The 27,599-nt window shown below is 48.0% G+C and overlaps 1 long non-coding RNA gene across 2 annotated transcripts in view; it reads right to left on the reverse strand.

Annotated features, from left to right (window-relative positions):
• Positions 1-9,576: 9,576 nt before the first annotated feature.
• Positions 9,577-27,599, reverse strand: part of LOC142470084 (uncharacterized) — a 38,013-nt gene continuing 19,990 nt past the window's right edge. The window contains exons 2-5 of one of the 2 annotated variants that reach the window (XR_012789160.1): positions 14,683-14,879; positions 13,728-13,865; positions 11,255-11,391; positions 9,577-10,527 (exon numbers count right to left, since the gene is read on the reverse strand). This is a non-coding gene — a long non-coding RNA (uncharacterized LOC142470084). Of the gene's footprint in view, positions 10,528-11,254; positions 11,392-13,727; positions 14,020-14,682; positions 14,880-27,599 lie in introns of both variants that reach the window. The other variant, XR_012789159.1, reaches the window with a different exon arrangement.

The following is a 27,599-nucleotide window of genomic DNA, read 5'->3' on the forward strand; positions in this document are numbered from 1 at the left end:
TTCTCCTCTGTCCCTGGCTGCCGGTACAGGAAGGAGGGGGGGGGGAGATTCCTCTCCGTGCTGCAGCTTCTCTTTCTCGCTGCCGGTGTAGTGCGGTGGGCTGGTCTCCAGCACAGGACGGATGGGCTGCGAGGGGGAATCCACACACACTCGCGGCGTCCGTGTAGGCCAGCCACGCGGCGCACAGATTGGGAACCACAGAGCTAGTGAGATTTTTTTTTTTTTGGTGCAGGGGAATTTTTTTTTGCAGAGCAGGGGAAATCTACTGGCCACGAGCCAATTTCCACTCGCCAGGTGCGAGTGGGGGAATGGGTTTGTCGAACACTGCGTATAAGTGTCAAAGAGGAGTGCTACTGAGCATGGCAATATATATTTAAAACCAGAGACAGACAGAGCTCAGTGCTACATCCAACCCTAATCCTAACACTCCCTTAACAAACCCTAACCCTAACCAACCCTAACCTTAACCAACCCTAACCTTAACCAACCCTAGCCCTAAAAAACCCTAACCCAACCCCAATCTTAACACTCCCTAATCCACCCTACCTAACCCTATCCAAACCTAACTAATCCTAACAATAATGAACCCTAACCAAACCTAACCCTAACCAGCAGTAACCCTAACCATTCCTAACCCTACTCAACCCTAATTTACCCTAACCAACCATACCCAACTGTAACCTTAACCAAGCATAACCAACACTAACCAACCCTAACCCCAACCAACCCCAATCCTAGCCATATTTAACCCTAACCATCCCTAACCTTAACAAACCCTAACCCAACCCTAACACTCCCTCAACCACCCTAACCAACTCAAACCCTAACCCCTAACTAACCATAACTTTAAGCAACTGTAATCCCAATCCCAACCCTAACCCTTACCAACCCTAACCATCACTAACCAACCTTGACCCTAACCCATACCAACCCTAATCTTAACCCTCCCTAAACCACCTTAACTAACCATAACCAACCCTACCTAACCCTATCCAACTCTAACCCTAACCAATCCCATCCCCATCCAACCCAAACACTAACCAATCGTGGCCCTACCCAACCCTAACACTAACTAAACCTAACCAACCCTATCCCTCACCAATCCTAACTCTAATCCTTCCTAAACCACCCTAACCAAACCTATCCCTAACCAACCCCAAACCTTACCAACCCTAATCCTAATCAACCCTAACCCTACCCTTAACCAACCCTAAACCCAACAACCCTAACCAAAACTAACCCTAACTCTAACCAACCCTATCCCTAACCAACCCTAATCCACCCCAACCCTAACTCTAACCCAACCCTAACCAAACATAACCGAACCTTACTGTGGAGGTGAAGTGGTAACCAGGCCCACTCATAAAGGTTAAGCCCGTTTGATTACCTCTGATCCATGTTTTGGGGTCCTAGACTGTCAGCTCTGGGGCCTAACGTTTGTACATGCATTACCTTTCATTGCCTGCAATTATGCGACAATAAATAATTTTTGTGTTTTTACCTTTCCAGGGATGCCAGCAAGCGGGGATTGCTGTGGTATGAGTTTCAAGGGGGGGGGGGGGGGGTTGCAGACAAAGTGTTGTCAGATTGTGTCTATCTAGTCAGGGCCCAGAGTTGCTGGTTCCCCTAAAAATGTACCCAGGAATCAGGTCGGAATCCTGGATGCATGTAGACACATTGTCTCGGTAATATCTCCCCTTGAAAACGCTTGCACGTCTCACCTCTAGGGGTCACTGCTTCAGCAAAGCCCAGAAAAGTAAATGGTGCAAACGGATGTAAAGTATCCCTGTAACTATAAGGGGTCCCCAGGTTAGGGGGGATACCCAGTTACTGTGCAGGTAACCCAGAACCTGCTTAGAGGTTCTGGGGGTAACTCCAGTCATCTATAAGTTGTGAGGGGACTTTTAAAAGTCCAGCCATAAGGTTATTGTATAGAGTGTGGGGAATATGGCTAGTAAGAAATAACGTGCAGCTTGTTTTTCTATTTCCCATAACCCACAGACTTAGGATATTTTTAAAGTGTATATTTGATCAAACTGTGTTTTTTTAAAACATATGTTTGTGCACAGAGATGAGCAGGGACTTTCAGACCATCTTGGGTGCCACTGTGTCTACTCATACGGATGGAGATGAAAGCCCAGAGGATGTATGAGGTGTCAAGACCATTTGGGCAGGAGGGAAGGACTCAAAGTATCCACGTCCTGAGATCAATGGACGCTATTTGCATGTCAATCTGCCCCACCAGACTGGCAGGAGCCTGTCACTGCGGGTGGCATTGAGGAAATCAGGGTCAGAGGTGCCAAATTGCCCCTGCCCCTTGGTTCATTCAGATTTCCAGGTAACCCTGTTGTTTCTACCAGTTTGTCTCGGATTGGGTGCTGAGAATATTCTCACGCTTCTGATAGGGGGGGTTGTAGTTTGTGAATGAAACTAAAGAGGTATTATAAACCCCCTTACGCAAATCAGATTTTTAGTACTCTAAATTCTCTCACGGTTCTAAAGGTTCTCAAAGTTCACCAAGATTCGAAGTTGTTTCCAGTTTCCAGCAAGAAAGAGGCAAAGTGCTGCTTCAGCAGAATCTACCTGGAATATTTTATGTCCTGTTATTTGCAGCTGTTCAGGGGGAAATCCTTATTAGGATTCCCTGCACCTAGGAAAGTATAGTTTTTCAACCCCAGTCCCAAGTAAGTGTGTTTTTTGCCTTTATTTTGTTTAACATTGTATGTTTGCCTTTTCCTGTGAATACATTTACAATTAATTTCATTATCTTGTTTTGTTCAATGTATGATCTGGATAAAAAGGTGTAAATGGCCTGGTCTCCCGTGACACTTACCCTAACCAACCATACCCAACCCTAACCCCAATCCTAACCAACCCTAATCAAACCAACCCTAACCAACCATTACCCATCCAAACCCACCCTAACCATAAGCAACCCTTACCCTAACAATCCAAACCCACCTTAACCCTAAGCAACCCTAACAAACCAGAACCCTAACCAACCATTACCCTCACCCCAACTCTAACAACCCAAACCAACCCTAACTAGCCCTAACCCCAACCAACCCTAACCAGCACCAACCCTAACCGCCCCTTACCCTAAGCCCTTAACCTAAGCACACACACACACACACACACACACACACACACACACACACACACACACACACACACACACACACACACACACACACACACACACACACACACACACACACACACACACACACACACACACACACACACCAGGCTGACTCCCATACACACATACACACACACACACACACACAGATACACAGAGCAGACAGACACACACACACACACACACACCAGGCTGACTCCCATACACACATACACACACACACACACACACACACAGATACACAGAGCAGACAGACACACACACACACACACACACACACACAGCAGACGGACACACACACACACACACACACTGACACACACAGCGCAGGCAGACTCACACACTGATACACACAGCAGGCTTAATCACACACGCACATGCAACAGGCTGAGTCACACACACAAACACACATACACTTATACACACAGAGCAGGCGGACTCACACAAACATACACGCACACACACACCAGATGGACGCACACGCACACACACACAGAGCAGACTGACTCATACACACACACACACAAACACAGACTGATACACACAGAGCAGGCTGACTCACATACACACTGATACACAGAGCAGGCTGACTCACACACACACACACAGAGCAGACTGACACACACATACACACACACTGATACACAGAGCAAACTGACTCACACACATACACTGATACACACAGAGCAGGCTGACTCACACACACTGATATACACAGAGCAGGCTGACACACACACACACACACACACACACACACACACACACACACACTGATAAACAGAGCAGGCTGACACGTACACACACACAAACACTGATACACAGATAATACACACAGACAAGACAGATACAGACAGATGACTCACAAACAAACACACACACACACTAACAGACACACTACACCTAAAGTACACAGTGGGCAAGTCTAAGTACTTCTGGACCTCAGCAAAAACAGCTCTTGAAAACTTGTCTTCACAATATAATGATTCCAGTAACAGAGTATTACCTAGTACCTAGTACCCAAGTACTCACTTCTTTTTCACCCTCCATAGGGGAATCCCTCCACTCCGTTCCTAACTCGCATTCAATTCATTTTCAACATATTTCTTTTGCTGGGGTATAAATGTGGCTGTTTTAGGGCCTGCGGCTCCCTAGTGGAACAGCAGCTTCGCCCACCAAATCACGGGGCTCCTTCTATAACGATGGGTTCGTTAAAGCCTGACTCCTTACTCCGTCATCTAACAGAGCTGCAAAGACAGGGCTGCAATCAGTTCCCTGTGCGATTGGCTAGGTGTTCTTGTCACTTCTGACGGGAACACATAAAAGGCAAGCCCCAAATCAACAAATCTGCCAGTCGACCGCCGCCGCTTTGAAGAAACTCTTTCAATCGCTTTATTTTGTCTTTATGTCAGTTTGCCAGATGGCTCAGCTCTTTGTAAGGTCCCTTTAACCCACGGGGGTTACACGGCTCGGCTCCAGCTTCAAAGCGGCTTTTTAATCTTCAGGAACATCACAGGAGCTAAGAAAGAGCCAGGCTCCCCCAGGCTCCCCAACAAAGGGTCCCGAGCCCGGGCAGGGAGCAAGATAAAGGCGTACAGCACAGTGTGACAAGGGAGAGAACCAGGTGGCGCTCTCTCGCACTCTCTCACACTGTCTCGCGCTCTCTCTCATACTGTCTCTCTCTCTCTCTCAGCATCTCGCAAGCTCTTGTGCTCTGTTGCATCGTCTTGCGCTCTCGCAGTGTCTTGCAGTCTCTTGCAGCATTACATGCTCTTGCAGTGCCTCATGCTCTCTCTCACAGCGCCTCAGGCTCTCTCACAGTGTCTCGCACTCTCACTCGCAGCGCCTCGCGCTCTCTCACAGCATCTCGCGTTCTCTCTCGCAGCGTCTGCTGTGCCCTTTCTTGCAGCGTTTTGCGCTCTCTCTTCCAGCGTCCCACGCTCTCTCTTGCAGCATCTCGCTCTCTCTCATGCAGCGCTTCCCTCTCTCTCGCAGTGCCTTACTCTCTCGCGGCGTCTCGTGCTCTCTGTCTTGAGCGTCTCGCGTTCTCTCTCGCGGCATCTCAAATGCTCTCTTGCAGCGTCTCGCTTTCTCTCGTGGTGTCTTGTGTTCTCCCGTGGCATCTCGTGCTCCCTCTCTCGTGGTGTCTCGCGCTCTCTCGAGGTGTCTCACACTCTCTCACAGCGTCTTGTGCTCCCTCTGTCACGTCACCTCGCTCTCTCGGCATCTCCCACTCTTTCTCTCGTGGCATCTCACGCTTTCTCTATCGTGCCGTCTCGCGTTCTCTCTTGTAGCATCTTGCGCTCTCTCTCGTGGGGTATCGCACTCTATGTCTCGTGGTGTCTCGCGCTCTCTCGTGGCGTCTCGCGCTCTCTCGCGGTGTCTTGCGCGCTCTCGCAGCATCTCTCTCTCGCCAGTGTCTCGTGCGCTTTCTCTCAGCATCTCCAGCTCTCTCGCAGTGCCTCGCGTTGTCTATTGCAACATCTCCAACTCTCTCTCGCAACATTTCGCTTTCTCTCTCACAGCGTCTCCCTCTCTCTTTTCCTCGTAGCGTCTCACACTCTCTTTCTCCCTCGAAGCATATCCCACTCTCACAGCGTCTCGCGCTCTCTCTCTCGCAGCATCTCCTATGGTCTCTTACAATGTCTCCCACTCTCTCTCGCGGCGTCTCTCACAGCGTCGCGCTTTCTCTCTCTCGCAGCGTCTCCCGCTCTCTCTCGCAGCATCTCGCTTTCTCTCACTTTCGCAGCGTCTCCCGCTCTCTCGCAGAGGCTCTCTCATCACCCCTACAGGCAAAAGTTCAGAACCCGCCGGCTTTTCTGAGCTGGTGGGGCGTCTGACATCTTTGTGCAAGCTGTGGGTTGGGGGGCTGGAAATGGAGGTCTGTCCCAAAGTGGTGGACAGCAGGGGTTTCCATTTGCAGCCCATCAACCTGGATATGACTGTGTTTACAGACCTGTGGGACCGTGATAGGCCAGGACAGGCCCTGACTGCAGAAAGAGAGGGAGAGACAGAGAGAGGCAGTCAGAGCAAGAAAGGAAGAGAGAGAGAGACTAGGAAAGGGAGAGATCAAGACAGCGAGGCAGAGGGACAGTCCACAGAGGGAAGAAAGAGCGAGGCTGGGAGAGATAGAGACAGCAAGAGGAAGAAAGACATCGAGGCAGAGGGACCGCCAGCAGAGGGAAGAGAGAGAGAGACTGGGAAAGAGAGAAATAGGGACAATAAGTGGGCAAGAGGAAGAGAGGCAGAGACAGCGAGACAGCCAGAATGAGAGATAGAGACAGCAAGAGGAAGAAAGACAGTGAGACAGAGAGTCAGCTAGCAGAAGAGGGAGAGAAAGCTAGAGAGAGACCGCCAGTAGAGACATGGACCCCTGATTGGAATAAAATCGATGGTTCATCACGCCGAGGTGACTGCAGTATTCGTGTGAGCGCGAGACTGGCGTGTAAGCCAGCCCCTTCGCTCATTTTAAGGAGGGAGGTGTCATGATAATATCATGAGATATTATGTATTTTGGTCAATCTGGTGCTTCAGGGGTTAATGAGCTACAGCATGAAGTAAAAATACAATATATATTGGGTTTATGACAGGCCCGGGCTTGTCATGGGTGGGTGCTGGGTTTCAAACAGAACTTAACGGGTGGGTCATCCAGTATGGCCAGATGGGTTGTATATTGCTGATAGTCTCGAGATAAGGGCAGTTGCCTGCCAGAGGTGTAAATAAAATATGGCCCCCGTGACAACTTTCTAAACATGATCCTTTTAGAGCTAGCTTCAAAGGCATTCTCTGGAGGGTTCTGCACAGTTCAGGGGACATAGCTAAGAAAGTATTCAACATGAGTGACTTTATTAAAAATGACAATATTATGGGACGTCATCTCCTCTGCATAATAAGAGTTACAAATCTGTAATCGTGTCACAGATTGGGGTGTACTAAAAACCAGATGCCACATGGTTAAGAGATAAGGGACAGATATTAATTTGTCACTCAGGTTTAGGGGTAAGACGGTCATATTTAGTCTCGTTGCATCCGCCACGAGCGCCTGAATGTATTGATGTGACTCGTGTGTGTAAGTATTACAGAAGGGAAGTTATGAGTGCGGCTATATCCTGAGGCAGATTCAAACATCATTTGGAAGGAGTTTTTTTCCCCTCTGTCATAAAACCGTCAATCTCACAGCTGATTTATGACAGGGGGTGGCTTATGTTGTCTCCATGAGGAAAGAATGTATTTACTGTAAGTGTGAGCAAAGATTATGAAAATTAGATTTCAACAGAGGAGTGTTTTGGACCAAACACGTGATTTCTCATCTTCTGCACCAGTGACCTCTCTGGGGGGAAACATATGACATATGGTGATGTAAAAGGGTTTTCTTTTATGTTTTTTATTTTTTATTTTGGGAAACTGTTCTGTAATTATTGTAATTGTATGTTCTTGTCATACTTTTATCCCTGTAATCTAAGCACTGTATTTGTGTGTATGTATGTATGACCTTGAGAAAGGTCCCACTGGAGGGACCGAAACGTCGTTTTTTGTGTCTTCTATCAAATAGAAAATGTATGATTTACTTACCTGCATGCTGTCCCTTGATGTCGTGTTGCAACCGGTATCGTATGGTCTGTTATTGCTTTATGGGATAAGCACCAAAACTTATTTACTTGCTTATGGTGTGCCGGCTGTGCATTGGATTATATATATATATATATATATATATATATATATATATATATATATATATATATATATATATATATATATATATATTTATACAGATATATATATATATATATATATATATACAGCAAATGGAAATATAACTGTATGCTCATTTGCATGTCTTAGGCAGGTCTTCAACCCCGCCTTTCACCATTATCACCCAGCACACAGCACTTCCACTGCAGCAAGGGATTCTGGGAAATGACATGCAAATGAGCACTTTTTGCTTCAAAACCATTTTAAACATGGTTCCCTATAGGCTTAAGCTTGCTGCATGGTCACAGCTTTAAGCACAGCCAGTGTTAAGGTGCATACCCAGAAAACCCACCCACAGACAGCCGTTTCGAATATATATAAACATTTAATAAGTAATGCTATGGGCTCTGAATGAAATGTTGGACGCTCTGGAGAGAGTAGTTACATTTTCGGACACATTTTGCTACAACAGATTTTTGGGTGTTAAAGTACATAGTTTTTTCTATAACAAACCGAGACCTGGGACCCTAGCAAATATTAATATGACATCTTTTGTTTGCATAAATATCCCGGGTGGTGGAAGTGTATAGCTATGATTACAATTGAGTAAGGGGTTAATATTAACTCATTGTAGGTACCTTTCCGCAGGAGAAAGGCGAGTTGGCTAGAGTAGCCATTTGTATTAACCCTGGTTGCATATCTAAGTCACGTGCCCACTTGTGTGCTGTTCGTGACAGGTGGTATATGGGGACGGATTTAGGGGTCACGTTAACTCATTTGAGGGACCTTTGTGAAGGTGAAGAGTGAAGCAGCATGCAAGCTGTTTATTAAGCCTTGTCCTTTAGGGCAGATATTGTCCATTTGAGGGTGAAAATTTGAGGCGACGGCTTTAGGGGAGATGTTAACTAATTTGAGGGACCTTTGTGAAGGTGAAAAGTGGGACCGCTTGCAAGTGGAATATTAACCCTTTTCCTGTATGCAGGTCACGGGCTCACAGGAGGGGCGTACATGACACAGTGACATATTTAAAGGGTCAGTCCTTCCTAGGGACAAAGTGTACTAATGGCAGTGACATGGTTAAGGGGTCAGTCCCTCCTAGGAGCAAAGTGTACTAATGGCAGTGACATGGTTAAGGGGTCAGTCCCTCCTAGGGGCAAAGTGTACTAATGGCAGTGACATGGTTAAGGGGTCAGTCCCTCCTAGGAGCAAAGTGTACTAATGGCAGTGACATGGGAGATTGATGCCTTTTTACCAATATCTGACGTATTTTAAATAATAGTTTGTTAGTTTGCACACAGGGTGAGGTGAGATGTTGTAGGGGTTAATGTTCTGTGCAGTGCTGGAAATGGGATTTTTGAACTTGGGTTATTGCCAAATCCATCAATGTTACTACTCTCCCCCCCCCCCCCTAAACCCCAAAACTTATGGGTCGATCTCCACCTGTCATATAATTTCAAATGTGAAATATTCAAAATAAATCAATCTTACAAAAAACAATTATAATAAATAAAATTAAACGTCTGTTATACAAAACCAAACGGCTTTAAGTTTACAAGGAAGTATAAACATTTTTCAATAGAACATTACAAAAATTATATACTAACAGTGTTGATCCCAGAAGGATCAAAAATGGTTCCCTCTATTAGTGGCACTCTATGTTGGAGTTCAATAGGTGGACTGCAGTGGTCCAACAGATAATTACTGTAATTAGGTCTATTGACCTATAGGGACCGGGAAGATCAGGAAAAAATAATAAAGTTTTATTCAAATATTGGTTAAAAAACACATATATAACATTCATACATTAAAATAACCCCATGATGAAGTGGCTAAACATGCAGGTAAGTATTCTTTTCCATTCGTAGGTTCAGACTGCTGTCTAAGCGTCTATTTTAAATTGATCCAAATATCATACAGGTCAGCAGAATAGTAATAGCATAATATAATATACACAAAATTTTACATTGGGAATCATCATTCCGCGCTTTTTCTTATTTACGACCCGCAGTTTCTTCAGCGCGGCGCCTTCCCAAAACACATCAAGGCTTAACATCACCTTCGGGGTTGGAGAGGGAAAGAGCTGGCCCGACCGAGTTCATAAAACGTATGTTCCGTGGGTGTGCCACAGTAAGACTTCCACCTTGTGGGGACACGGACTAATTCATTCCACTGAACCTCCTCTCACACTTTGCAGTGGAAACTGGTATTGAATTAACGGCTTTAATCACTTTTTTCATTGGGTGTTGGCGTTTCCCGGTTTAGTAGGACAGCGAAGTACAAGATGTCCAGGTAACCCGCAATATAGACAGAGTGCCCCTATCCTACGGCGTTGTTTCTCGGAAGAAGTGAGCTGGTGACTTCCTAACTGCCCGGGTTCTGGAACGTCGAGAGAAAGAGAGAGATTCGGAGATAGACTGCATATGGGAACATTGGTTACACAAGACCGAGAACTATGACGTTCCGCCTGCCTCTCCTGGACACGCTGATCGACTCTGATACATACGGAAATAAGTTCCTCCAAGTCGGTAGGACGTTCCTGAGTGGCAGTAACAAGGCAAAACAGAATGCAGGAACACAAGGTCACAAGAGTTATGCTCAGCAATGACTCTGAGCATGAGCAGGGTCTAAATAGGAAGCAGGAACCAATGGGACAGGAGGCGGAGCGGAGGCGCGGCCTCAGCGGGAGTCGCGATAGGCTGCAGGAGACAAGTGGCAAGGAATTAGTTGCCGCACAGTTGGGGAGCGGTGCACGCCGCCACGTGTGTGAGTATGTGCGGCGCCAAGCTCAGTGGCAGTCCTAGAAGAGCTACGCGTGCGCTGTGTAACCAGAGCGGGGATGCGCGCATGCGTTGGTGCCAGTGCGGAGGTCTGTGCAGACACAGGTGAGGAGGGAACACGTCGCAAAGGACGTGTTCCCCGATTGCTTACATACACTACCCTGTGGCATGGTAGAGGGGTGAGTACTTAGCCGGTATAAGGTTCATCTCAACACACAGAGGCCTCACAAAAGTGAGAGGTGTGATAGGAAACACCCCCCCCCCGTCCCTCTTATGTTCCAGCTTCCCATGTTTACTAACTGGTTTTAAAATTCTCAGCTGTCTGATGTTTGGAAAAAGCAAATGGGATGGCACAGCTATGTCTTACTGCAGGGGAGGCCAACTCCAGCCCTCAAGGGCCACCAACAGGTCACGTTTTCAGGATATCCCTGCTTTAGCACAGGTGGCTCAATCAGTGGCTCAGTCACCTATGCTGAAGCAGGGATATTCCCAATACCTGCCATGTTGGTGGCCCTTGAGGACTGGAGTTGACCACCCCTGTCTTACTGTTGGTCCTCGAAGGTAGCCTATTGCGTTAAAAAGGGTGGTGTCATGGCCAAAGGCGGGTGGAAAGAGGACCCACCTGCACTGAAGCATGTGTGCTTACCTGGTTTTATGGCGGTCTTGTGCCAAAGGTCTTTCGAGCTTGGATGGGGCAAGGGTGGACGTCCCACGATGGTTTAAATTTGACCCAACTGTCCATTCCGTTGGGCATCCATAGCATTGCCCGACAGGAAGTTATACCTCCCAACGTCAATAAAAAATAACAAATTAATCAACGGAAGGAAGTTATGGTAATTAATAGCAATGTACGTTGCACAGTTAGTTTTATTTAATGTTATTTAAAAAATGTCAATACAAAAACCATTAGAACTTGCAATCACCACTAGTTCACCTGGGACCACCATCGGTAAGGTCCACTGCTGCTCTGGTCTTCACCGCAGTCATTAACTGAGTCACTGATTGAGCCACCTGTGCTGAAGCAGAGATAGCCTTAAAAGCTGACCTGCTGGTGGCCCTTAAGGACTGGAGTTGGCCACCCCTGTGTTCACCTATATCTTTTTCTCACAGCTGGCAACAGTTTTTGATAAATCAGTCTTGTTCTCTTAATTGTGAATAAAACATTGGTACAGTATATGGTGTATGCCTTCAGTATGTATTTAGACGGGCAGATTATAATATTATATTAAGTATATTAAGTCTATAAAATAAAGCGGTGGCCTTGTTGTTTTCCATAACTCGTCTCTTTATTGGTGTATTGATATTGTTTAAAGAATTACATTGTTGGGGTCAGGGGGTGATGGGCGGGGGGGCCCTCCTCTGACAGGGACTACACTCAACCAATTTACTGCCCCACTGGCAACAAAGCGTTAAGAAACCAAACATGACAATGAGTCGTTTTCATATAATACAGTAGAGGCAACGTTTATTCTAACATTTGCCGTAAACTAGCCGGGTTACATTCTGGGTATGTGCTGGGTGTGTGCTGGGTATGTGCTGGGTGTGTGCTGGGTATGTGCTGGGTATGTGCTGGGTGTGTGCTGGGTGTGTGCTGGGTATGTGCTGGGTGTGTGCTGGGTGTGTGCTGGGTGTGTGCTGGGTATGTGCTGGGTATGTGCTGGGTATGTGCCGGGTGTGTGCTAGGTATGTGCTGGGCGTGTGCTGGGTATGTGCTGGGTTTGTGCTGGGTATGTGCTGGGTATGTTCTGGGCTAGTTTGAGGCACGTTTAAGGCATTTCTGCATTGACTAACGACCCATAGGATTAACACAGCAGGGATCCCTGGCAGTCCAATTCAGTTTGAATGGGACTCCCAGGGACCCCCGCTGTTAATCTGATAGGCCATTAATCAATGCAGAAATGCTGGGGCTAGTTTAAGGAAAGTTTAAGGCATGTATTCAGAATGTACCTGGGTGTTTCCTGGGTTTTTTGGGGAATTGCCACTGGTTTTTGTTCGAATAAGAGTTGCCTCTACTGTATATAGGAATATAATACATTTAGAATAAGCGTTTCAGCCCCTCGAAGAATACATGTTCTAAGTAGGTCAAACGGCGCTGTGAAAGTTTCACGGTAAGAGGAAAAATAAATAGATACGAAATAAGAAACAATAAAGTTTAGGTTTGACCTTCGTCTCTCAAAGGGAAATAAAATAAAGGATGTCACATCAGAGACTCGACATCAAAAAGCATTAATAATTGTTTTTCATTTTGTGTTGTTCTGATATGGATCATCTGAGCAGTTAGTGGTAAGCAAAACGTCTTTGATTTGAGGCATATGTCCCGGGGATCTATCCTGTGCTCATTCCTGTTCTCACATCAGGGGGAAAAAAAAGTCTGATCCCCCCTGATTAAATTCATATTTGTTTTAATCTTCGTTCCCGTCTGATGTGAAGTTCAAACATTCGTAATGAAAAGACTAGAGTGACCTGTCTTGCTGGGTGGACGGGCTAATGTCAGGATTGTTGTCCCTCTTTGTTTTGATCTGTCCTGATATTACTCAGAACGTCTCGGAGGTGGAAGCAGGTTTGGAAGACACCTGTTCATGGGGACACTGCCGCCCAAGTGCCTGTGTTTTGGGATCTCGTCTCCAGCTCTCTGCTTTTTCACAGTGGGAAGATGACATGTAGACATGTTCGGCGTCTGTGTTTCGTTCTATCTTTTGGAGAAAAAAAATGTGAAAAACACAACCAAAAAGTTGGGTCAAAAATGGACCAACTCCAAGCGAAAGTTGAATTACGCCAGAGAGGAGTCTACCTTGAAACACGTCTTTAGCAGGAGAGGAGAGGGAATCCTATTGAGTAGAACACCCACTAACTTCTACAGGGGTGGCCAAACTCAGTCCCCAAGAGCCACCATAAGGTCAGTTTTAAGTCTATCCCTGCTTCAGTATACAAAACGGGTGAATCAATAGACTAACCCTCCAGGCGCTCAGAATAAGACACAGTCCTGCTGGTAAGAAAGTCTGAAATAGATCCTGAGACCCAGGCTATAAACAACCGTGATAAAGTTTAGTATAGTGCACTGTCTTTTCCCCCAACCGGCTCACCTTGAGCACTATAGGGTTGGGACACGGAAAACTCACGTGTTAATCCTTAGGGTTGTGTGAACCGAGCCTGTCCGGTCTTCCAGCGGTGTGAATGCTCCTGCTGGTAAACTTCTCCTGGATAGAGATGGGGTGCCTTTGCCTCACGAACTGCCCTCTTCACCGCCAACCCGACATCTGCAATAGCGGAGGGTGGTCACTTGACCGGCGGCATGGACGAGACTTCCGGATGACGTAACGGGAGACCCAGCAGACCAGCAGCGACTCAGCGTGCAGACGTGCAGTATAGCAATGTGGAAAACCTCTCAATGAGAGAAAAAACGCCGCACAGCTGAAAATGAATTAGTGAAGGCTGATGTATGGGGATAAAAGAAGCTTTATTTGCACAAGGTGCAAGCGAGTCCTCTTGACGCGTTTCGGCCTGGCAGGCCTTTGTCAAAAGAGTTTTTTACAGGTGGCACAATCAATTTAAATTGACAACTTCACTAATCACTGCGTGGCTGGTCTCCCTCCGTCACCGACGTGCACAGCAACTCGCACAAGAGGTAGGACCTCGGGGTCAGAGGGAGGCCTGGGGGGGAGAGACAGACATGATAGAGGGCTAAGGCCCCACTGCACTCGCCGGCATGCTCGCCTAGCGTCCTGGCGGCGCGTGCACAGCACTTCACCGCTGTCTGCAGTGATCATCATTTTTAGGGGGGGTGGGCTTGACCAAAACAGGACGGGGGCCCGGGGCCACGACGCCGGCTCAGCCCCCAGTTCATCCTATCCATGGTTTAAATACTTTACAATATACAGTAATCTCCTAATACCAGTGTTACCCGAGGCTAATAAACGCATGTGTTTATAGTTCTAAATTTCACCAGTGAAAGTATTTGCCGTTTGTGGCACTTCGTCTTGGGATGAATATCTCTTTCAATCGCAATTCTGCTAACACGGGTACCCAGTAAAGAAAGGGGAGTTCCTTGTGCGAGAAAATGATGATGTCACATACCTGGCCTCTGATTGGCTCCCTGGCGCACCATGTAACGCGTCGCCGCACGGGATCACAATCCTGTTGTAGCCCCTGCTAGATGATGCGTCACAGTACGCAGTGAGCCAGGGTGCGAGGATGGGCCGGGGACAACCAGGAAGGAGGTAAGGAGCTGGTGGGAGACACGCACGTGCCGCCGGCTGCACCGGGGACCTAGCCTAAGAGAGAAGGGAGGGGGAAGAGAGTGAGAGAGAAAGGGGAGATGTTAGTGAGAAGTAGAGTATGTACATTCATTGCGTGACCCCCGAAACATACCCAAGATCATGAAGAGGCCCTCACAGCCAAAATAATTGCCCACCTCTGCTCTAGACCATTGGCCAGACTTCCAGAATTGACTGGAATTCCAAAGTACCATCCACTATAAGTTGATGGCTCCTGGGAGGAGACTTGTGGGTGTAATGGTCCAAGAAACACGCAAAACATTTGCGGTCAATATTGGACATTCACGTGTTGGATTTTTTTTTGGTGGTGGGGGGAGGTCGGGTGAAGATGTCAAAGTACATTATGTCTTAGTACAAACTTATAATTGCAGCAGCCTAAAGCTTTAGGGATTCCATGTAAAAAAATGAAAAGGAAGCTAAAAGTGACACACCCAGTGTGCTCATTTGCATGTCACTACCCAGAATCGTTGTTGGCAGCTTAACCACTGTAAGACACAGGACAATGGGAGGAATAAAGCAGGTTTGGTGGACATCTGGTAGACAAGTTCTCTACCTTCGTTGACACTAGTAAATAATCAAATGCAAAATCCTCATTATTATTAAATATCCTTTGATATTTGCAAAATACATTATTTTATCCCTTCACTGCCCCAAAAGTCAAAACATATTGGGCTTTATGTATGAAAAGCGTAAACTTTCGTCCCGACTCCCGACTCTTTCTGCGATGAGATGGGGGGGATTTGTGGAGTGGGTGGAAGGAGTTAGGGCGAGCTGACGTTTACATATTGACACAGGTCTACTTGTTGGGAAATGTGCGGCCTGCGTTACTTTTCGCGACGGTTCTCTGCGTTCGTTTTCCCCGTCACCTTGCGGGTGGCGTACGTCTGGGGTTCGCAAACTGGTTGGTTCGTGAGAGATTTTTCTGGGGTGAGGTTGGCGGGCGGATACAGAGACCCCACGCTCTTCCCCAAGGCATTCAAATCAAATGCCGGGGGATCGAGTGAGGCCTCTGCAATCTCAACTTACCATGATTCAGCAGGCGTCTGGAAGCGTCATCATGCAACGCGACGTCAAATAACGACGACATGATGTCACATGACTACTTACATTATTTGACGCCGCTCTAAGCGAAGGGGGGGGGGTGCGAACACCAGGGGACGCAAGCCAGGGGGGTGCAGGAGCAACAGTTTGCACACCCCTGGTCGTAAGTTTTCTTTAAGTGCAGCACGTGCCAAATTATATTAGAGTATTATTTTTTACTGGACAGATTGTCCAAATACAGGACTGTCCGGTTCTATACTAGACACCTGGAAACCCTATACGTGACCATACTGTGTCCTGTCCCCCCCCCCCCCGACTTTGTAATGATAAAATAGCTGCATTTCAAGGATATTAAAACATTGAACATCTGATTTTCTTTTCTTCGTGCAGAGCAGTTCAACTCCCTTTTGAAATCACATCGCTGCCCTGAGTCCTATCCTTCTTTCCCGTTTCAGCATCTCCTTTTTAATCTCTTTCCAAAGTGTAAAACATATCTCAAAGTCATGAAAGGTGATTTAAAAGAAGAAGGGGGAAAAAAAAAACCCAAGAAGCCAGATCAGATGTTTTTCTTTTTTTTGACATTTCCTGTGTTGACGTTTAAAGATCTTTTTTTTTGTGTGTGATAGAAACGCAGGGTTTGATTTCTCTGGGTGATATGATGCAGATAACATACCGAAATGTACCCGTGGCGGGGAGCCCTGGTTCTTCTGAGCTGTATCCCCAGGAGAAACATAATCTTTAAATATTAATCCTAAACCTTAGCTGCAAACGTCCGTGTTATGTGGCTGAGATCTGAAATTGAATTTGAATATTTTGCAGGGGATAATCCTGTATTTAGGTGAACAACTGTACCTTACAATCCCTCCCTAAATAAAAAAAATGATTTGGTATGTTTGTGAGCTGATTCCTATCAATTGAGAGAGAATTGATAATCTAACTATTTGGTATGTCTGAGTTGATTAGGCAAACCCCTCCCTTAAGTGTTAGTCAAATGCATGTGATTAGGGTACTTAAGTCACTGTAGCATGGCTGTTTAACATCAAAAGAGTCACATCTTAAGTGTCATATCTAAAGTGTCCACAAGAGTTCATTTTGGAGTTGAAATTGGAGGAAGATCTGGACTCTGCATTACAACCTTGCCACTGTGAGACATTCTCTTTTAACATCTGTGATTTATTTGTTCACTTTTATCCTCCATTACCTGGGAAGTCTCTCCTCCTGCATCTCACTATGCCCTCCCTATTGCTTAATCTATTTACTGTTTTCTCGCTCCTTTGTGAATGTCTCTGTTCTCTCCAACATCCCCACTCCCCACTGCACCATTATTTATACACCTCTCTCCCAACAACTTCTTTAACCCTCAATAAAAAGCACCCACACAAATCCCCTACTCACACCCTCTATCTACTCCTTCCTGCTGCTGGGGATCTTCCCTGAGCCTGAAGCCAGACATACACACCTGATCTCACTCACGCCTCCCTGCCACTTCTTCCCCTGTAAATGGTGTTAACCTTTTCATTAATACTGACCTACCTTAAAACTCACCCCACAAAGCATCCCAATAGCCTGCACTCATGGCTATTGTCCCACACTCAGTTACTCCTACCACCCATTGTGACCAAGCACTGCCATCTACAGCACTTTCTCCCTCACCTACTGTCTCTGTAAGTTTCCCATTAAACCTCGTAGATTGTAAGCTCTTCTGGGCAGGGATTTCCTTTCCTATTGTCTGATTTTGCTGCACTTATTGTATTATTATAATTCTCTGTACTGTATTCTTTGTGGAGCGCTGAGTAAACTTTTGGCGCTATATAAATAAAGACATACAATACAATGTCTAGAAATGGGGAATGTGTCAAGATTCGATTCACATTTTTTTTTACATTCTCAAATATTCTTCTCATTTTCAACTTTAACACACACACACCTCCCGGCAGAGGTAGAAGCGATGCACAGCCGTGGAAGGAAACCGCATACAGGCAATGGTGGTGATAGAAAAACTTTTAATAGAACATCAGGGTAAAAGTCTGGCGGATCCTCTGACGCGTTTCAGCCCGGTGGGCCTTTGTCAAAGAGTCTTCACTGCTCCCCTAATTGTGAATCTCCACATGCAATATCACTTGTGCTCTATGGAGAGCTAGTTGTAAAGAGGAGAAGTTTATACTCATAGGTTTACTTGGGAGATTGGCCGGGACTGTATTTATTTATTTATTTACAAACAGGACACAGCTATCCAGCTGACTCTTGAAGCGCCTGAGTGTTAACCTCTTGGTTACCTGTCACTCATTTTCAACTTTGTTTGGGGGAGGGGGAATTTTCAAATAGTCTCTGTTTTCAATATTCTCTAATTTTCTAAAAACAAGTGTCTGGTTTTTTTTTCAAACGTATATTCTTCAATTTTCTTTGAATTCCAGCTAATTTGCAAATATTGAGAAATGCGGAAAAAAGCAATTTTCACGGCAAATTAACATTTTGGCGATGACATTAACCCTTTGAGCTTTTGGATTGGTTCAAAACATTGGTATAGATCTGGGGTGAGCAAACTGGGAGGCGCGAGATTTTTCTGAGGGGGCGCGGGCGGTTGCAGAGTCCCATTAAAATTAAATGCTGGGGGATCACGTGAGGCCTCTGGAACCTCAACTTACCTTGCTTCAGCCGGCGTCTGGAAGCATCTCCATGGCAATACGGCGTCAAATGACACCACGGGGTCATGTGGCGTGATGACACACGCGCGTTGCCATAGCAACACGGCGGCAAATGCCGCCACTGGTCACGTGACCCCCCTTTCCCTATGCCTAAGGGAAACCGCGGACATCTAAGAGGATCCCACCTAAGAGGATCCCAGCGTGAGCGGGATGACTCCTCATAAGACCCAATACAAAGCAATTACCACACACACACACACACACACACACACACACACACACACACACACACACACACACACACACACACACACACACACACACACACACACACACACACACACACACACACACACACACACACACACACACACACACACCAGTAGTAATAACAATATTCTTTACCAGCAGGTCCCTGCTCGTAAGCACATTAACACTGAACATACAATAGCAATAACACCTAGACCCCCAGTGTCCACAGAATTATTCCCACCCCAAAGTGTGTGAAGGTAGCGCTACCCTCCCTGAAGTGTGGTGGTGCACGGTGGTTACCTTCCTGGGTAACACCAGGGAATTAGAGGGATCCTCCATTAGCACAGTCACATCAGTGGTCCCACAATGCGGGGTCTGCAAAACTCCCCACACGCCTTATTGCTGGCTGCCATGTGTGGTCTTGTCTGAAGGCCGCAGGTCGCTGTGCAGACGTCTGTCCGGTTGCAGTGATGTGGGTCGTCTGTCTCTACTGGGAAGGGTCCCTATCTAGGGCCTGCCCTACAATACTGGTGTCAATAGGGATCGGGGCCTACCTGGGGCCTAAGGGCAAAGTCTGGCCTAGTCCAGGGGCTTACTTGCTCCCTGGACATGTCCGTCCTCTTTGCTGGCTCTGTGACGACTGAGCATGCCATCCCCAGTCCACGGATGAAATTCCTGCTATTAAGTCCCTCCCCCTCCGGCGTTGCCAATCTCAACATGGCCACCGCAGCACACTGTTCCATAGGCTTACATGCGACGCCAATCCCAAGATGGCCACTGCAACTTTCCCCTGATCTCCCGATCTGACGGAACCTCAGATCACCGGGGTGACACAGAGCAGCTCCCCCTCACCCAGGCAAGTAAGGGGACCCCATTACACCCTCCCCCTGGTGAAGACTCCATCGTCCCCACATGGAAACTTATACCACTAACAATTTCTTTTATACAATAAGAAATACATATCATATATATAACTTAACTTAACACAGTAACACAATATCTAAACAATATTAAAGATTTCGGTTAGCACCGTCATTATGAATGCAAACCTGCTCCGAGACAACTGCTGAGACTCATAATGGGGTGCCTCTAGAAAATCCTACACCCCTCTTGTTGGAGGGCGTCTCACTCTCTGACTCCGACAAATTTCTTCCTCAGCATCTTCTTGTTTGGAGAGGCTACCATCGGCTTGTGGCCCTGGCCCTTTCATAAGGTGTGAATCTGGGTTTGAACTGTCTCTTTTGGGTGTGAAGCTAGGACTGGGTTAAGAGGTCGGCTTGTTGAAGCCACTGGAGATGGCACATGACTGACAGGACCATTACCCAAGTTTTGGCTGGTGCTGCCCACCAGTCTCAACTCGTATTGGAAGTAGTTCCCTCCATTGGATCCTGATTGTCTTCACTTAGGGGATCCGGAATTCCACTAGGGTCGTCTTGTTCTGTTGTTGGCATCATGGTTGCTGGTTCAGCTCCATTGTTAACCTCCACTTGCGGAATTGGAAGCAGGGCCACCAACAGGGGGGGACAAAGGATACTGGCGTCCCGGGCCCCGTGAGTCAGGGGGGCCGGGGCCCCCTGCTCGGCCGGGCGCCAGTTAATTACATTGGAAAAAAAAATCGCGGCGATTCTCGTGGTCCCCGCGCATGCGCAGGGCAAGCGCTGTGTCCTGCCTGCTGCCTGTGGGCCCGCTCCCCGTTCCCCCGCTCCCCACGTGGGATGGAGGGGGAAGCGCCAAGACAGGCCCCGCGCACGCAACCCAGCCCACCCCCGCTCCCCACGTGGGACGGTGGGGGAAGCGCCAAGACAGGCCCCGCGTGCGCAACCCAGCCTCCCCGCACGCAACCCAGCCTCCCCGCTGCCCACGTGGGACAGAGGGGGAATCGCCGCGCACGCGCACAACCCCCGTGCACGCAACCCATCCCCCCCCGCTCCCAACTTGATACGGAGGGGGAAGCGCCAATTCAGCTTCCCCCTCGCACGCCTCCTGCTCTAGTCCGCCTCGCCCCCCCCCCCCCAGCCACCCACCTCCCGTGCCCCCCTACCCCGAGCCCCCCTCCCGCAGCTGTCGGTGATATCGGGGGCAATAGGAGGAAGTGTCTGGCGGCAAGGAAGCAGCACCCACCGGTCAAGGTAAGTAAAACCGTCACCCACCCACCCACTGTCACTCACCCACCCAGTCACTGTCATCCACCCACCCAGTCAGTCTCTGTCACCCAGTCAGTCACAGTCACCCAGTCAGTCACTGTCACCCACCCAGTCACTGTCACCCACCCAGTCACTGTCACCCACTCACTCACTCACCCAGTCACTCACCCACCCACCCAGTCCCTCACTCACCCACCCAGTTCCTCACTCACCCACCCAGTTCCTCACTCACCCACCCAGTCCCTCACCCAGTCACTCACTCACCCACCCAGTCACTCACCCACCCAGTCATTCACTCACTCACCCACCCACTCACCCACCCAGTCACTCACCCACCCAGTCACTCATTCACCCACCCAGTCACTCACTCACCCATAGTCACTGTATCCCAGTCACTGTCTCCCACCCACAGTCATTCACTGTCTCCCACCCACCGTCATTCACTGTCTCCCACCCACTGTCATTCACTGTCTCCCACCCATCGTCATTCACTGTCTCCCACCCACCGTCATTCACTGTCTCCCACCCACCATCATTCACTGTCTCCCACCCACCGTCATTCACTGTCTCCCACCCACCGTCTTTCACTGTCACCCACCCAGCCACCGTCATTCACCCACCCAGCCACCGTCATTCACCCACCCAGCCACCGTCATTCACCCACCCAGCCACCGTTATTCACCCACGCATGTATTTTGTTGAAAATATAAAAATAAACAGGTTGCATTGTAATGTTTTTTTCTGTACCACAATAAGAAAACAGTTAAGTAAAAGTTGCGCGCTAAAAGATATTTTTTCGTGGTAGGTGCGTTATGGGTTTGGGGGGGAGGGGTGCGCTATGGATTACAGGGGGCCCTGCTCCTTTCGTTTGTCCTGGGTCCCATGATTTCTGTTGGCGGCCCTGATTGGAAGTAAATGTTTCCGATGCCATACTTTTACCCGCCCCTCCGAATCCTTAATACGACAGACAGGGAGCCCAGGCATCTGCGACTCCACTTCGAAGGGAGCCTCTCGCCTTCGGTCAGCTAACTTGTGCTTCCCCGGTATTCCCAGGTTCCGCAAGAGAACCTTGTTCCCAGGCCGCAGTTCCCGATAGTGTACTTTGCAGTCATATCTCCTCTTGTTATTTTGATTAAGTTTGGCGGTGACTTCTTCTGCCAACTGATATGCCCTATGGAGGTTGTCTTTCAACGTATTGATAGTGGGTCATGTTGGGCACTCCGTCGATGGACACTCTTAGATGAATATCCACTGGTAGTCTGGACTCTCTGCCGAACATCATGAAGTATGGTGTGAACCCAGTGGACTCATGCCTCGTACAGTTGTAGGCATGTTCCAAATGCTCTACATGTTTGCTCCACCCGGCCTTCTCAGAGTCCCGTTGTGTACCTAGCATGTCTAGCAAGGTCCGATTGAATCGCTCCTGAAGGGCATCTCATTTAGGCTGATACGAGGTCGTATGGGACTTCTCGATATTAAGTAGCTTCAGTGGCTCTTTAATCAGCTTGCTCGAAGTCACGACCTGATCTGAGTGCATTCGCTTGGGTAGACCGTAATGAACTAAGTACTTTTCCCACAGTACCTTGGTCACGGTGAGGGCCTTTTGATCTTTGGTAGGGAAAGCTGGGGCGTATCGGGTATAATGATCAGTTATCACAAGAACATTCCTGATACCCCTAGAGTCTTGCTCAATACATAGGAAGTCCATACAGACTAGGTCCATGGGATAAGAGTTCTTCAGGTGGCCCATTGGGGCTGGGCGCATAGGCAGTGTTTTCCGCTGTATGCAATGCAAGCATCTCCAGCAATGGCGCTCCACTGATTCCCGCATTTTGGGCCAGAAGAATTGGTCTCGTGCGAGCCCAAATGTCTTGTCTACTCCCAAGTGTCCATGGTCATCATGTAGGGACTTTAGAACTATATACTGCAAACTTCTCGGCAGAACTAGTTGTCTCCTATCCGGGTGATTGTGACAGGGGATGACTCGATAGAGGAGGCCATTGTCTATTTGGAACTTGTCCCACTCCCTCATGAGGAGAGCGACCGTATCTGCCGGAGCACGCTTCACTAAGGAGGGATTCTATCCTTGGATGGCCCAACGCAGGGCTCCAGCCACAGGATCTCGTATCTGAGCTACATCGAGCTCATTCCACCTCATTATGGAGTCTTGAGTTATGGACATGGCTTCCGGACAGCAGTATGCCGCAGGGAGTGCTTCTGATTGGCATCCCATAGAGCCCACCACTCGGAGTTCGGAGAAGGATACTTTGTCCTCCACTATAGCCGCTGTAGAGCACATTGCACGAATCCCGGGACCAGGAATCTCTTCCCATTCGCCATCGTCCTGTGCTGAGCTCACTCCGGGCCTTAGGGAAAGAGCAGCAGCTCCGACATTGAGGGGACTCGGCTTGTATTTTAGGGTCAACTTGTAGTTAGGGCGGCCAACCACCTGTGACCTGTGGCGTCCAATTTGGCGGAGGTCAGGATGTAGGTCAACGGATTGTTGTTGGTCCTTACCTCGAAGGAGACCCCATAAAGGTAATCATGTAGCTTATCTACAACGGCCCATTTTAACACTAGAAATTCCAATTTATGGACCGGATAATTCTGCTCGCTTGGAGTCAGACTGCGACTCACATAGGCTACCGACCGGGGGCCAGCAGGATATTTTTGATGCAGTACCGCTCCCAGACCATTGAAACTGGCATCCACGTGCAAGAGGTTCGGTAGATCCGGATCGGCATAGGCCAAGACAGGAGCTTTGGTAAGACTCTTCTTTAGCTCCAGGAATGCCTTCTCACAGGCGAAGTCCACTTGTCCCTGAACGGCGTTCGTGGAATCACTGCTTTTTGGTGAGGATCTTCATGATAGATTTTCAGCAAGTTATTCAGAACTTTTGCATTACATGAATATCCCTCCACAAATCTCTGGTAGCATCAGCAGAATCCCATGAAGGAACGGTGTTCCATCACATTCTCAGGTCTAGGCCAGTTCACCACCACTTCCACCTTGGTTGGGTCAATGACCACTCCCTCCACAGATACGATATGGCCCACAAGGTGTGGCAGAATTTGCATTTGTCCAGAGACAACTTCAGACCGTCTTTCTGCAATATGTCCAAGACCTTCGGGAGGCAGTCTTCATGCTCCTCTAGTGCCCGTCCGAAGATGATATCATCTAGATAGACCAGACACTCTCAGGGGTTCATGTCTCCGATGGTCTTTTCCATCAATCTCTGGAAGGTGGCGGGTGCACCACAAATGCCTTGGGGCATCCTGGTAAACTGATAAAACCCAAGGGGGCAGACAAAGCGCTATCTTCTCTTGGTCTTCAGGGCTCATGGGGACCTGGTAGTACCCAGACTGCAGGTCCAGCATGCTGAACCACTGACTACCGGGTAAGGCGCTGATGATCTCTTCAATCCGAGGTAAGGTGTATTGATCCGGAACCGTGCGGCGATTCAGGGTGCGATAATCCACACATAAGGACGAGAAGAGTAATTCCCCAGCTTCTTTAAAGTACGCCCGAATCAAGGATCGCACCACATCATCATTGGTCCCTAGTATGATGGGGGAATTCGGATGTTCCTTGGGTTCAGGACACACCAACGCTTCCACGGGGTGAGTCTTGTTGGTGTTAAGCTGCGGTATATCCAGCCTCACTTGAATCACTCCGTCGATGGGGTATTCTTCGCTGCTGAAGCCCCATAATGTATTTTTCTCCACCGACTGCAGAGGCAGATGCTGGAGGTACAGGTCTTAGAAAGACCGGTATATGATCGTCACTTGAGAACCAGTGTCCAGCAAAGCGATTCCCAAAGTTGATTCCCTCAACTAGTACTCGTACTATGGCTGCAGGTCCTACACGGTTATAGACATCCTGTTGGGGCTCCTTTTTGGGATTAGCCATGGGTCCACTGTCCGAGGAGGCGGACGGCCGCTCTGCCGGGTGAACGGTGAAGGCCAGGGCTCCAGGAGTGGGGGTTCCCGAGTTTGGACAGTCCCTTGCAAGGTGACCTTCTCGGTTGCAGGTATAGCAGCAGACACCTCGGGCGCACCTGATCTGGGGTTAGGGGCCAAGCTCCGAGGCGCCTGGGGTGTCTGGCATGGAAAGTCCTGGGGGGTGCTCTCCTCAGGATTCTCCTTCGCATTAGGCTTCCTGGATGGAGCCACCTTACTCTCTCGCTTGGGAGACTCTCGCAATGTCTTGGAAGTATGGAATAGCACTTGAATCTCCTGCTTCTTTATTTGACCTATCAATTCCGTAAAGCCAGGGGGTTTCAACGCCAGAGGGGCGCATCGCAGCATAAGGGCTATAGGATGAAAGGGTAGGGATCCTTTCAGAAGCTGTTTGAATCGGTACTCATCCACGACTGGTGCAGCAATGACTTTCTTTGAGAGTAAGTTCCACAAAGCTTGCTGTATGCGCCGGACGAACACGGACAGCTCTTCTCCCTCCTGCTGCCGGAGAGCACGGAACTGTGCCAAGAGTTCATCTTCATCATCCTCAACACCATAGGCCCGGGGGAGCAGTACCACTGTACCTGCTCTTGGGCAGTGACTTCCCCCTGTAGCTCTGGGTGCATTCTCATAATGTTGGTAGCTGGGAGTCTTAGGCATTCGACTATCCGCTGCCTCCTCCCAGGTTCCGAACAAGTCCATTCCTTGAGCACCTGCAGGGGATGGTCTTTGAAATCCCCAAACTTTTCTTCCCCGGCGGGGGGTGATACCCTGGAGAAAGCTTTCAACTTGCGGTAGAGGTGTGACTGTGAGGACTGCGCTAGGCCATCCACCAGTTGCTGTATTACTTCCCTGAGTTCCGAGCGCGACTGCTGCGGCCAGACCGACGGCTGTGAACTGACCCTGGACTAGCTTTGTTCTTACTGGGGCTATCAGAGGGGTAGAAAAGTTCAGCCCCCAAAGGCACCTCAGGTGCCTGTCTGGGACTAAAATCCTCCATCTTTATCGTGGGGTTGGGGTATGTGAGCGGGCAACCACTGGGTGGAGCTCTGGGAAAATGCAGGGTCCATGTGGGACATCATCTTCGCTTAAGTCGTTGCCAGCGGTAACTAGAACTACGCTCCATCTGTATGTAGCTAGAAAAAAGGATGGTGTGATTAGCGCTAAAAAATAAAATAAATGTGTACAAATACAATTCAAATATTGACAACAACGTGATGAATATTATATAGTATTACAATAGGCAAGGCTGCCAGGAATAACTAACCCAAACACAGTTAGTGATAGACAAAAAGAAAAACAATACAGACCGGCGCCTTAAAGTCCAAATGGGAGATATAAAAGTTCAATGGATGATTAGGAATATCCAATGGATGTTGATCTGGTCCAGTGGACAGCAGGTTCCTCAGCAGCAGAATAGTTATAACATGCAGGGGAGACAAGAGAATAAAATCATAGTGTAACACTGTATGATAGAGACAAAAAACACATGGACATAGACAAACATACACAAACAACACTAAACAGTAGGCTGACTATTATTAAAGATTATTTAATAAACATATTAAAATGCAGGTAACTGGTGTCTACCTGCATTTTAATATGTTTATTAAATAATCTTTAATAATAGTCAGCCTACTGTTTAGTGTTGTTTGTGTATGTTTGTCTATGTCCATGTGTTTTTTGTCTCTATCATACAGTGTTACACTATGATTTTATTCTCTTGTCTCCCCTGCATGTTATAACTATTCTGCTGCTGAGGAACCTGCTGTCCACTGGACCAGATCAACATCCATTGGATATTCCTAATCATCCATTGAACTTTTATATCTCCCATTTGGACTTTAAGGCGCCGGTCTGTATTGTTTTTCTTTCCATCTGTATGTAGGATACCATTTTCGCCCTAGGGATCGGGTCGTGGCTAACCCAGGAAACCGCCTCAGGGCTGGGTTGGAGAGAGTCGGTTAGTTGACACTTGCCAAAGCCTTGGAATGGAGAGTTCAGAATAGTCAAGTCCGTTAGCCGTGGTCTGGGGTTGGAGAGGTTAGAATCGTAGAGGCCCGTATAGCCGTGGTCTTGGTTTGAGATATCTGCAGGGTCGAGGGTACTGTGGAATGGGTGATTTCCCCCCATTTTTCCACTTTCTGCCTTACAGTAAATCGGACAGACAGCTGCCTAATATTATGGAACAATGTCACAGTATATAATTTATGACATTACATTATAAGTAATTAAAAGGCCCTAAATGCTGGTCTTCAATCTATGCCAGCGGTTCCTGACCTTTATTACACTGCACCCCCTGCTAGAAAATATTTGTCCCCGAACCCCTAGTGAATAAACCTCAGACTATCGCTAACACTGTGTGACCGATCCCAGGCAGTATATAGTGTCCTGAGCTCGCGGGGGGAACACACGCTTAATAATCCCCCAAACTGCCCCTCAGTGTGTGCAGGCAGCATGGGGGGTACAGCCGTCACTCACTGCGGGAGCTTCCAATGTCTCCATCCCTTCTCTCTCCCTCTCTCCTATCCCTTCTTTCTCCCTCTCTCCCATTCCTTCGCTCTCTCTCTTATCCCTTCTTTCTCCCTCCCTCCCATCCCGTCTCTCTCTCCCATCCCATCTCTCACCTTCTCTCCTATCCATTCTCTCCCTCTCTCCCATCCCTTCTCTCTCCCT

This window comes from Ascaphus truei, chromosome 19 (genome assembly GCF_040206685.1).
Source record: "Ascaphus truei isolate aAscTru1 chromosome 19, aAscTru1.hap1, whole genome shotgun sequence".
Taxonomy (NCBI): domain Eukaryota; kingdom Metazoa; phylum Chordata; class Amphibia; order Anura; family Ascaphidae; genus Ascaphus; species Ascaphus truei.